This window comes from Perca flavescens, chromosome 23 (assembly GCF_004354835.1).
Source record: "Perca flavescens isolate YP-PL-M2 chromosome 23, PFLA_1.0, whole genome shotgun sequence".
Lineage (NCBI taxonomy): Eukaryota > Metazoa > Chordata > Actinopteri > Perciformes > Percidae > Perca > Perca flavescens.
This window is the reverse complement of record NC_041353.1, coordinates 17,322,641-17,335,626: the sequence shown is the minus strand read 5'-3', so window position 1 is coordinate 17,335,626 and position 12,986 is coordinate 17,322,641. Positions and strand designations below refer to the sequence as shown.

General features: G+C 40.5%; 1 long non-coding RNA gene across 1 annotated transcript in view; it reads left to right on the top strand.

Annotated features, from left to right (window-relative positions):
• The window catches only part of LOC114549811 (uncharacterized), a 76,941-nt gene extending 65,002 nt beyond the window's left edge, over window positions 1-11,939 (top strand). The window contains exon 3 of the long non-coding RNA XR_003691580.1: window positions 11,824-11,939. This is a non-coding gene — a long non-coding RNA (uncharacterized LOC114549811). The remainder of the gene's footprint in view (window positions 1-11,823) is intronic.
• Window positions 11,940-12,986: the final 1,047 nt, after the last annotated feature.

Below are 12,986 nucleotides of genomic sequence, written 5' to 3'. Positions count from 1 at the left end.
GCTCAGAAGTATTATGAATTATATTATAGACGTGAAACTTTTGTAAAGTACTTGTGCAAATGGTGTAGTATATATTAAAGTGCTTGTGTAAATGGCATAATTAAATTGCAGTAACAGGTGGAGGAAGGGGCAGAGGGGAAGGATCAGTAAAGTTCAGTGGTTGGCCAGGTTCAGATGGGTGACAGCTTGTGGGAAGTAACTGTTTCTGAGCTTGGCAGGGCAGGATTTGAGGCTCCTGTAGCGCCTCCCAGAGGGCAGGGGGGGTTGGGGTGGGTGGGATCTCTGCTGATTCTGAGACCTCTGCGCAGGCAGTGTTTGTGCTAGATGTCTTTGATGGCTGGGAGCTGGGTGCTGGTTATGTGCTGGGCGGTCTTAGAGTTGCAGTTGCCGTACCACACTGAAATGCAGCTGGTCAAAATGCTCTCAATGGTACAGCGGTAGAAGTTGGTGGGTATTTTGGGAGAAAGACTGGCTCTCCTCAGCTTTCTCAGAAAGTGTTGGTGTTGTTGGGCCTTCTTCACGAGGAAGTTGGTAGTTGATTTCCAGGAGTAGTCCTCGCTGTTATATATCCATAGGTTGCTATGGAGACGATACACCGTCTCGTCTCGTCTCATTGGTGTTGAGTTCTGTTGACAGTTGAGTTGAGTTCCATTGCTCTGATTGGTTGTAGGTCTATCCAATTGAGTGCAGAGGCATTTTCTTTCCTGGTTCGGTTGAAACATGCCCCATAAACACAGCCCAATGAAGCAGTATCAGACTCATATTCTGACTAGAATCTGAGAATGACGACGTCAGGCTAACGCTCCATATACAAAATGATAAATCAATGAATCAAGAAAATAGCAGTTATTAAAACCATAAGTTGCACACCTAGTTAATAAAACATATTTGATAATGTCTGTGTCAAAATGTTACTTTTAAAGTTCATTTTAAAAGGTCTTGCTTGCCATAAAGTTGATCAACTCCACTCACTTTAAGAAGAATCGTTAGCAAGCTATATACACCAGAGCTATGTCTTGGAATGTTCTCCTAAGCTGCTTACACACCTAGCCGACGGCCGACCGTTGACAGAAAAGCCAGTCGAAATGATCAGTCTCCCCGTGTTGGTCCAAAAAGTGCCACAGAACAGACCAAAAAGACGAGACGAGACGTAATACATCTCTGTAACCGCAGGCGGCGCTATAAATGAAAACCGGCAGCTGATTGGACGAACACATGGGTTTGTTTTCTCCAGAAATTCAAAGCCAGACTGTCATGGCGGCCGTTCAGAATACGATCTCATATTGTACTAAAATAGTTCACTGAAACATGTTTCTGAAAACATTTTAAGGCCGTGCACTTGCTGAATCTGTCTTCATTTCAGCTCAACAAAGGTCAGTTTAAAAGATTTTCGTCAGATTTTGAGAGACTCTAGTCACCTCATTCCGCTCCCCATTTCCGGGTGAGTCCTGACTGCCCTGCCGGCGACTGAACATGTCAGGTCGGCCAAAATGAACGCCGACAGCCCCCCAGACTGATGACGGCACGGGACACACCGAACAGATTCGCGTCACTGACCTCGCCAGACTGTCTAATGGCCGATAATTGGCTAAGTGTGTCCCGGCTATAAGCCACAGCCGAAAAGCAAAGGCCCCAGTGAAACCAGCGTAACGAGCGCTCTCGCAGTGACAGTTCTGATCTCATGAAATCATAGAAATAACCACTAATGGGGCGACCTCTAGCTCACCCAGTAAGAGCGTTCCACCCCCCATGTAGGCTGAGTCCTTTGCAGCAGCTCGGGTTTGAGTCCGACCTGCGGCCCTTTGCTGCGTGTCATCCCCCATCTCTCGCCCACCTTTCCTGTCTATCCACTGTCACTATCAAATAAAGGGAAAAAAAGCCCCAAAAAATTATCTAAAAAAACCCCACTAACAATCAGCAGTTACCCTCCGAAAACCACCAGTGGACAAATGGAAATTGTCCACATCTATTATTAATTGTCTTGCAATGACAGATTACTTTAACTGTGTCATTGTCCACATCAGTGCCCGGCATGTAATAACTGGTGAAGATCCCGGGGTCCACACAGATGTAACTGTTTGGAAGGGGTCTGGGGGTTTAAAATGCCAGGGCAGATTAATTCACCTCCTGCCATGAAGGCTGCCCGCTGTTTAGATCCACAGCCCGACAGCTGTCCTCACTGGCTTTGATATGATGAGAGGGCTGGGGAGGCTGAGACAAGACAGGAGGGAGAAGGAAGAGAAGGATGAAGGGAACCAAAAATGAATGAAGAGACAGGGAGAAAGAGGACAACTGCTTTCTATAACCAAGGACAAAGTCCAGATTGGACGGGCCTGTGTATGATTGACAGTGCTTTGCTTTTGAGCCAGGGGAGAAATGGGATGGGACAAGTGTGTGCATTGCTGTGTGTGTACGTAGCTAGGAGACAGTCCCCATGGAGACAGCTAGACTAAGCATTCAGTCAAGAGCGTGGAAGTGAGCACAGAGGGGTGTGTGTGTGTGTGTGTGTGTGTGTGTGTGTGTGTGTGTGTGTGTGTGTGTGTGTGTGTGTGTGTGTGTGTGTGTGTGTGTGTGTGTGTGTGTGTCTGTGTGTGTCTGTGATGTGATGAGACTGATGTCCAGTGTTGGATCCTTTGGTTCTGGACTGTAGGAGCATATTTCTACTGCTAATATAAACCTGGTACTATAATGGATCTAGTGGTAATACACCTGCTCACATACATCTACAGTAAAGAGCGTATAAACAGCATGTACACTGGACGTACCTATGCGGCCTGTTAGTGATTGCATATGTTAGTGGGGTTTACTTTGCCTCCGGCTGCATTATGTCTCAACCTTTGTCATGAAACCTTTGCAAACCAGTTGTTCCGGATGCAGATATGTATAGTGTGCATACGCACTTTGAACAAGTCTGTCTACCGCTATGAGTTTCTCAATTAGAGCTAACTTATGTAAATAGTTTAAGTTCCTCTGAAATATTGTCCCATGAAATTACAACTGGAACATTGTGAGTGGATATTCAGATATTTTCAAATCCATCCTAAAGCTCATAATATGCTCATTTTTTAGATTCCTACTTGTATTTTGGGTTTCTACTAGAATATGTTTGCATGCTTTAATGTTCAAATCATTATTTCTTTCATACTGTCCGTTTGAATGTACCTGTATTCACCTTCTGTCTGAAACGCTCCGTTTTAGCGCCTGTCTCTTTAAGCCCCCCGCCCCTCCCTAAAAATACCCATTCTGCCCTGATTGGTCAGCGTTTCTGGGTCTTCTGCATTTTTGCCCTCTTGGCGTCTCTGCACCATCTTTGCAGCCGGGAATAGCTGTAACGACACTGTGGCTAAACTTTCTAACTTTATATAGTACAGTTGTGACATCACAATTTCTGAATATAGGCTGTGTGCATTTTTCTGTGGATTAAGCATTTTGATACTTTCATAGTATTTATACAGCATCTCGACCTGCTTTATAATTAAAAAAAAAAAGACATGGAAATCTAATTTTTTACAATATGGGACCTTTTATACAACTCACATGCCCATATTTACACTGAAAGAGCTCTGTGCCACTGTAATCATTCCTCCTGCCCAAACCTGCTGTGAAGAGATCCCTTCCTCATATGATGCCAGTGTAAAAGATGTAGGACAACATCCACAGTCCTTGTATTGTGCAAAGTTCAGCTGAAGCTAATATGAGGCTTCAGCAGAAATCAATTTCTTGCGCTTTTCTTGTTTTCCTTGACAGCGTTTCCATGCTGAGACGCAGAGGATGGAGAGTAACACAAAGACTGGAAGGCACTTGATATGTCTCTGACTCACACTGCTAAATGAATAGGTCACTCCACATTGAAAATGAAAAAAAAGAAATGTACTCACTTTGATGTCAATGCATAATCCTTTGATGCTTGCATGATCAAATACTGTACACAACAAACTAGTTCTCATCTATACAGAGGTAAAAAAAAACTGCAACGGTGAATGTTCTTCCTATGGAAATTCTACAGTTTGAATGTGGATCGTTATTCCTTGCAACTGCTTAACGATGCTGTCCAACAAAGCATCTTGTCCCTTGGCCTGATTTGTTTGGTAACATGCGCAACCATGTTGATTATAATGTTGATGTAGAGTTTGTTTCTCAGCAGTCATGTAGCCCACTGCATGTCAAAGTATTGCAGGCTACAGATGTCTGGCAAGATCACTTCTTTCTAACTCCTCTGCCCTGACTTTCATTTTCAAACTTGTAGTTTTCAGCTCCAACTGACCTTGACTCAAGTCAAGTCAAGTCAAAGTTTATTTATACAGCACTATTTATACAGACAAGCTGACCAATGTGCTTTACAGAGCAATAGAATATCGCACGACAGACAAAACAAGAAAAATTTAAGAAGTGACAACTCTAGGCAATTTATCAATTTATCAGGGGCACGTTCAATCTCGAAATGGTGTGCCCCGTGTTGCTACGGTTTCCTGGTTGAACGACATGCTTCCTCGGAACGATGTGAAAAGGTACCCAACTGCTTTGAGATCTGTTTTCTCTCCTTTGGTGGGTTTGTCTCTGGTTTACTGGCTGTGTCACAGGTGATACCCAATCAGCAGAGACGTGTCCGTAAACTCATGGTAGCAAAAAGGCAGAAAGCAAGAATAGCTTTTAGCTTATGCTGAAGCTAATGGGGATCCAAATAAAACAAATAAACACAACGTGGTGTTCAACGCACCCCCGTTTCAGTTTAAAAAAAGTGTTGCTACGTCACAAAAGGCTTTTTACAGCTTTTTATCCACATATGCAGTAGTAATCTTCAAGACTTGTAAACATACTTTGATGTTTAACATTAGTGTAGTTCCCCTTTAGGCATCAATAGGGTTGCAACACAAACCAGGATTCTTTGTTAATGTATGCATGTAGCCATGCAGGCAGTGGGTGAAGATTTAAATTAGTGCCGAAATAATTGGCCGTTCAATCGAAACTTGATTAATATCTGTGAGTCAGTGTGTAACCGTGCAGATCAATCGATCTGTAATCAAAAGCCTTAGTACACCACAAAGAACATCCAATCATGCCCCATCTAACTGCCAATGCTGCTAAAAGGATAATTTCTTCCCAAATACTCTCAATCAAAGAGCTACAGGGCAAAAAGACTTACAAATGCCTCCGGGCAGCTATACAAGTATGTGTAATTTCAAAGCCCTTTCATTACAACAATCAGTAGCTTCTGTATCAGAGATGACACCAATCAGTGAAATCATTGAACTCTAATGAGTCCTTTTGATGGTTTCTAAATGATACAACAGCAAAAGAAAATCTCAATTAAACTCAAATTTGTGCTATAGAAGAATAGGCCGATATATTATTTAATCTTAAAATGTATTATTAATGCAGGTTAATGAATAAAATGGCCACAGAACATTTAAAATGTACAGTGTGTTTTTGCACTGGTGTTCCATTTTACCTTTAGAATATTGGTCACTGCAACAAGTTTCTGATGTACAATGTGAATAAACAGAGCAGCACTGATTTGAATTGATTTAAAAAAAAAAAAAAGGTGCAGGAATAATTTCATATGGTGACTCAACAAATGGAGCATGTTTGTTGTGCGTGTCGTGCTGTTTGATTGATGTTAAATGAAAAGCTGGACCATTTAATTAATGCTATTTTATGCAACCGCCTTTTTGGCATGCTTTTTCTGCATTACCAAAGGAGGTTAGAAAATAAATTAATCATATTTCAGATTCCCAGTTTCGAGCAGGGGCAATAAATGAAAAACCATAATTCAAACGGCAATGGCAACAAGCCAACAAAACTGCCCTACCTCAGAGAACTTTTATTTTTTACACCGGGTCTTCCATGTATCCTATTCAAACACCCCAATCAGGCCCATATATCAAACTTAACTGCCATTTAACAAAGTTTAATGTTGCATCAGCCAGATTTAACAAAGGGAGCCAATTAAAAGTGAACAGTACATATATGGTGGGTCTAAGGATAGAGTAGGTCTCGTATGCTGTACAGATTGTAAAGCCCCCTGAGGCAAATTTGTGATTAATAATATTGGGATATATAAATATAAATGCAGGAAAATGTGTTTGATATGCTCAAACCCAAAGTTTGGACTTGACTATTTGAATAAATAAAGAATCCTATTTCAGGCAAAGTGCCCGTGTCCTCAACTTTAGCCCTTAACAACGAAGTGTACCCAAACTTCTACTACTCTTTAACACACACACACACACACACACACACACACACACACACACACACACACACACACACACACACACACACACACACACACACACACACACACACGTACAGTGCATACTAAACAGGACTGAGCATAAGGCATGTAATGAGCATAAGGCTGAACTGGTGGTGGAAAAAGCAAAGAAAACAGCTATAACAAACTCAATATCTGTGATCCAGTGGTAAAAAGAAACTAAGTGCATTTACCCAAGTTCTGTACTTAAATCTTCTCTAAATACACTGTAAATAGACTCTACAACATCAACATTTGGAATGAGGAAAAACCAAGATGGAGGATGTCAACCACGATGGTCATCGGTATACAGGAAGTTGTGACATCAGCAGGAAAATGGTAGACTTTATTTCTTTTATTTTTTTGCTTCTAAAACAATTTCACAAGTAGAATTAGAACTGTTTTTTTTTTTTTTTTTTTTTTTTTTTTAGCATGTTTGCACACTTTCTTTAAGGTTTGCCCGGGTCCAATTATTCCTGCAAAGTTACAGAATGATTTCTGACGCGTCACAGATTTCTTTGTAACACCGGAAAAGCCTCCGTTATTATATCTAGCCAATTAAAAGGTAGCAGGAGATTTCTTTATAGAGGCCTAATTTTATTTATTATTATTATTATTATTTTAGAGTTATTTGCTGTAGTTATGGCTGATACTGGGACATCGCCATCACAGAAAAGAAGGAAATTAAACAAAGAACAACTGTAAGCTAAAAGGGAACGTGATAAATGACGGGCAAACCGAAATCTCGGGTGGGCTTTCAACAGATACAATACAGAGACAATTACGGGATTGTAAATGATTCAAAACGGACCCAAATTGGCCCTCAGGTATGTAATATGTCTATTTCATACATAAAATAACTTTATAATGTGCAATGTCATCAGTAGCCGACATAAAATTACGTCCTCCTTCAAATTAGTGCACTAGTTTTATTTCTTTTCAGTCCGTGTTTGTGTTGTCCTACTATGTTCTTTTCCCTTGTCCCCCTGTAATTGTGTGAAGCGTCCTTGGGTTTCATGAAATGAGCTATATTAATCTAAGTTATTATTAGGTTGGTTGCTACAACAAACTTGTATTGCTTTTAACATTGATAACATTACCCCGTTTAGCTCACAATACATCCAAAGTAGGCTAAGTTACCGTATGCAACACTTGAAATGCAACGATGCAGCTGTAACGTATTCTCTTATTGTAAATTAATGATTTTCTGTCTGAGCATAATAGTCATAGCAACTCTGTGACCTCCTGGTAACACTAACTCTGTAATATACAGTGGGCAATTAAACACTGTAAAGAAAATACCTTTACGACAGTAGGTGTGGTAAAAACACTACCGCTTTTGTCCAAAGCGGGCACTAGAATCAACACAAACTGAAAGTTACATATAGCCACTTTAAATAAGTTACCATTAACAACTGAAGCCATCATATCTGGTTTGTTTCTTTTACCATAATTTGAAACTATTTGTAACTTTGATTTATTTAGGACATTTTGTACCCACCTAATTGTAACTAATGGGAGGTTTGTATAACCTGACTAACCAGCTTGAATAATGTTAGTGTGTAAGTCATTTGCACTTCATGAGTTACATTAATATTCAACCCTAAAATACACTGCATTGCTCAAAGTATGTGGACACCTGAAATTACAACTTATATTTGAAAGATGGACATGTAAATGCAAAAAATAGGCCTTAAAGTATGTGAACAGAAGAGTCTGCTTGCGTTTTCCAATATTAGTGTAATCATTCCATAATCAAACCCAATTGTAAGCCCTCTTCCTCACCCTGCTAGTCAGTAAGTCAAAGTATGACATTATCCCTACCTTAGCAGTCATGTAAATTATTAGCTACTTTACATTTCCTGCTAAGATATGCAACAGTGTAAAGCTTATCCCAGCTGAATTGCGTAAATGTTTCACTGCTTATTTTTACAAGTATTTCTTCATTCTCTATGGAGTGAAGAATAAGATATCACCCAGGGCATCATATCATTTTATCAGCATGGCTTTTTCAGCTTCAAACCGGCTGAAGCCCTCGCAGGTCTTTAGGACTCTAGTCTTGCATTGCCAGACCTTCCTCCACAGCGCTGCTAAGGAAGGTCTGGTGAGTCCACACAGCATTCTGGGATGGGAGAAAAACGTGATCTGGTTTAGTGCCATTTCTTTAAACCAATCACAATCATCTTGGCCGGCGATAAACACCGGGCACAATGATGTTGCCTCTGCAAAATAGCCTCGGGAAGGAACTTGTTTTGGTGGAACGTGTACCTTTTAAAGGTTGTTTTAGTCGTGCAACAGAAAACTCAGATTGGACAGATAGTCTAGCTAGCTGTCTCGATTTACCCTGCAGAGATCTGAGGAGCAGGCCCACATCCGGCCTAAATTTCCGGCGGAATTTCTGGCTGCACCTGAACAATCCCGGAAATGAAACTGTGTCGATATAGACTACAAGAACTCACCTGGAAAACCCAATGCAATAATTAGCACAAGGTCACATACTTTGTAGAAGTACTTTACATGGATTATTAGGGTGTTCTTTGTATGAAGGGCTCGTAGATATTACCTAAAATCAATCTCATCATTATTGTCACATTTACCTCAGTAATGTTTAATGAAATATTCTATAATCTATCTATCTATCTATCTATCTATCTATCTGTGCACAGGATTCTCCATCCTCACAGTGGAGCTCTTATTGATCCTTTATACTTAACAGTAAACTCTCAATCATTGACCATAACAATATGATAATGAGTAACATTTATTTGACATATTGAGTAGTTAAGAATGCTTCTAGGTATTAGTTTGCTGAAAAAGTAAAAAAAAAAAGGCTCTGTTTCACATCTCTTGACTATAAAAACAAGTTATTTTACAATTATATAAAAGAACAATCCATCTGCCGGATGTTTTATGGAGTGACCGTATTTGAACATTACGGTGACATTATTTTACACACTTGTGCGCAGGCTGCTGCGTCTCAAACAACCTGCTTCATGCTGCACACTGTGCACAGGGGATACTGCTTTACAGCTCCAATGTGAAGTTGCAGCTAGCTTCGGAGCTAACCCCGTCACTACTACTACAGCATTTTTTCTGACCAACTCTAGCATTCACCGACTCTTCTCTGCACAGACACACAGTCTTCCTTTCACTCATCACCACAAACATAGACAGCAATGGGGGTGTTTTCAGTTTCACAAAGTTTAGGCAGCACGCGATCAGTCCATGTTGTGCGGTGGTAGAGTCAAATGATGCGCCAAACGCCCCCTTTTATGGGAACGTGCACAGAGCCTGATGATGAAGCGCACTGGTTAACAAAGAAAGTTGATAACCGCCGTTGTGGTACCCAACATACTGTATCTAATTGGGGCTTTAAGCCTTGTCGAGCCAGCTAAGGCAAAGAAAGCCTGGCTCTGTCCAACTTGCTTTGTGGTACACCCCTCTGACCTCCTCTTTCACATACATTGTCTAACGAAAACTGTGAAGACAAACCATTTCCGCCTATTGTCCCAATGTAATTTCCTCGTTCGCCATTGTGTCTGTAGCCCTCTTACCTGTGCAGGGAGAAGGTTACCTTGCACGGCAGCTGGATTCTCGCGATATCACGAGATCACATAAAAATCCATCTTGTCAGACAAGTAGTCTCTCTTTGACAGACCTCCCTCCACAGCGCTGCATAGGATGGTCTGGCTAGTCCACACAGCATTCTGGAATGGGAGAAAAACGTGCTCTGGTTTATTGGCATTTCTTTAAACCAATCACAATTGTCATGGGCGGCGATAAGCACTGGAAGGAGCCATGGCGCCTCTGCAAAATAGCCTCGGTAGGGAACTTGTTTTGGTGGAACGTGTACTTCCAAAAGTTGTTTTAGTCGTGCAACAGAAAACTTGATTGACAGATTGGACAGATAGTCTAGCTAGCTGTCTGGATTTACCCTGCAGAGATCTGAGGAGCAGTTAACCATAGTCCTCATAAATCCCCCGGAGTTTAGAAGGCCAACACAAAGAAAGCGGTATCAGGCGCATTTTAGCGCAGTTTGTTATCTGCATGAATAAAAAACAGGGTTGGTTTATTAACCATGTTAGGCAGACTATAAAACGTTTTTTTTCTCATAACATGGCATGTCCATTTGTTGACTTTCCCGTTGATGAAGAAGCTGTATTACTTCACAGAGAGTTAAACATACGTCGGGAGATGATATTGAGGCCCACACTATAGATGCATTAAAAGCAAGGGAAAATTGATTTCATCCACTGCCATGCCCAGTCGCTCTTGCTGTTACTTTGTTAAAATTATCAGGTTTAAGTGCTTGTGCATGGTGCATCATGCATGGTAGAACACTTTAAAAAGAAATAAAGAAGTCTTTGAAAGCTGCAAGCAAAGCCACAGTAATATTTAACACCACAAACCAAATAACACCAGCTAACATTGAGAAGGGTGCAAACACATTTCAGTTAATGTGTACCAAAACAATAGCAATATTATTTTTTGCTTTGAATGGTAACAACGGACATAAACACAGTGTATCAGACAGAATCTGACTCATCTATTCAGTAGATAACAATTCTCCACATTCTGATGCGGCTGAAATTTCATCATTAAAAGTCACACTTTCGCCAAGTTATTATCAAGGTGCTAGAAAATGTCTAGAAAAAAATCCCCTCTTTTTTTTTATTATAACCGAGTACCTTCATCTATTTTTTCCCCCAGCAGACTGTTAGGTGAAAGGACTGAGCACAGCAAAAAGCTCTGCCTTTTATTACCATAACTATTTGTTCCCAAGATTCCCTAAAAACTTAATGAACGATATTCGGTGAAAAATGTCCTCACCTATCTCCTACAAGAAACCCTTTTACTTCCCACATCTTTTGGGTAAGGCCTTGTTTTAAATGTCATATACTATACATGCAGACATTCTGTACAAAGTAAATGAAAAATAATGAAAATATTTAACATTTAAGACAAATGCCAGGTTTATGTTTTAAAGATTTCCAGCTCACCTCAGTTCCTTAGGGAGACTGTGCCTATGGGAACATAGGATCACTGCTGCCTTATCAAATGGTTTTGTTCTACACTTTGGCACAGTTCAAAGTCTGCTTCCATTGGACCCGACAGACTTCCTGGTTCAGACAGCTTTCAGACATGTAGTTTAAGGCTATGTAGTACTGTACTCTATATCTCAAGTGATTTTTTCTTGTTACATTTTTGCATACTAAAATTTGTTCCAATATAGTGCTTTAGCCGTGGTTTGGTCCACTGTTACGCAGTGCAATATTACAGTACACATGTGGAAGTACAATTACTCTGTATCGGCCCAATTCAAGCACTGCTATCCAGGTTGATTCCCCGCTGTGATCCTCAACAGAAATGAATGGGTAAAGATGATAAAAGAAATTTTTGCCACTCGTTTAGGCCTAATAGCAGACTGTTGGTATGATTGCATCATGCAATATTAAATCTAGCTAAGCTGTCAACAGTGAAAATGTCATGAATTCAGTTTCAAACCACACTATTTTTAAACTGTAAATATTGTATTTTCTAACAGGTTGGATTTCTGATTTTTATTTTAGAAAGAAAGGCTACCGAGGGATCAACCAGTCATGCCTGATTTGGTGGAATCTTTGAAAGAGCTTCAGAGATAACCAGCACTATATGCATACACCCTCAATATGTATATCTGTATTTTTTAGCCAGCCTGAGTTTGTTTTCATCCTGTCTGTGTGAGGAGCCAAAACCAATACCGTCTGTCAAACATGTATGCACATTTCAGGTGAGTCCCTAGTATAGATAGAGAAAAATGAATATACAGAAGAAGAAAAATAAATACTAAAGACTAAAAGTTGAGATGAAATTTTAATTCCCAGAAAATATAAAGTACATAATAATCCAGCTATTTTGAGAGAAAGATGAATACAACATTTTGGCCGTTTTGGCAGTGGTTGATGGACATTTCAGAGACAAATTTGCTGGGAGACATATTATCAACTTCCGAGGTGTGCTTTTAAAGCCCATGAATGTTAGTAAAGGATGTTATTTTCCCGTTTCAACACGCCTGCATAGCATTGTTTATGTACCGTTAGCAAATTAAGTTGACTTTACATTTAACATTTAAAAGGACCCCTTCTCTCAAGAGCCGAATCTAGCAAACTATGCTAACTAGCTTCCACTCGGAAAGTTAAAGCTACTGTATTTACAGTAGCTTAGCTCGCTAGCTAGCCCTGATTCCCACTAGATGCAGAGTCACTGGCAGCTCCTACACCCTCAAGGCCTTTCTCAATTCCCAACTTTGAGAGAGTTTCCGACATCCGTACATTCTAATCACATTTTGCCACGTTGTGAATTGAATTCACAATATAAAAGTTGTCATGAACGCTTCTGATCCTAAAATACAGCATATGATAAAACAATGAAGAGTTGATGCAGCTGTGCCGCACGTCATATTTAATTGACGTCGCTTTTAAACTGCTGCTTAGACGCAAAGATGTTTCATGTTGCCTCGACTCCTCTCTCCTCGACTCCTCTGCTCGAATCTCTTGTGGGCGGGACTAAGATGCGAGGAGGAGAGGAATTGGGGATGAACAAACTGGGAATTGGGAAAGGGCTACAGTGTGTACTTGTCCCATATTATACAAATGGGTGTGTCTAGCTAGTGTTAGCTGTCTCGCTTTTTTTTAAATGGGTCCAGTCATGTTGACGGCACACCTAGTACAACCAGGGTGCCAGGGGTTGATGC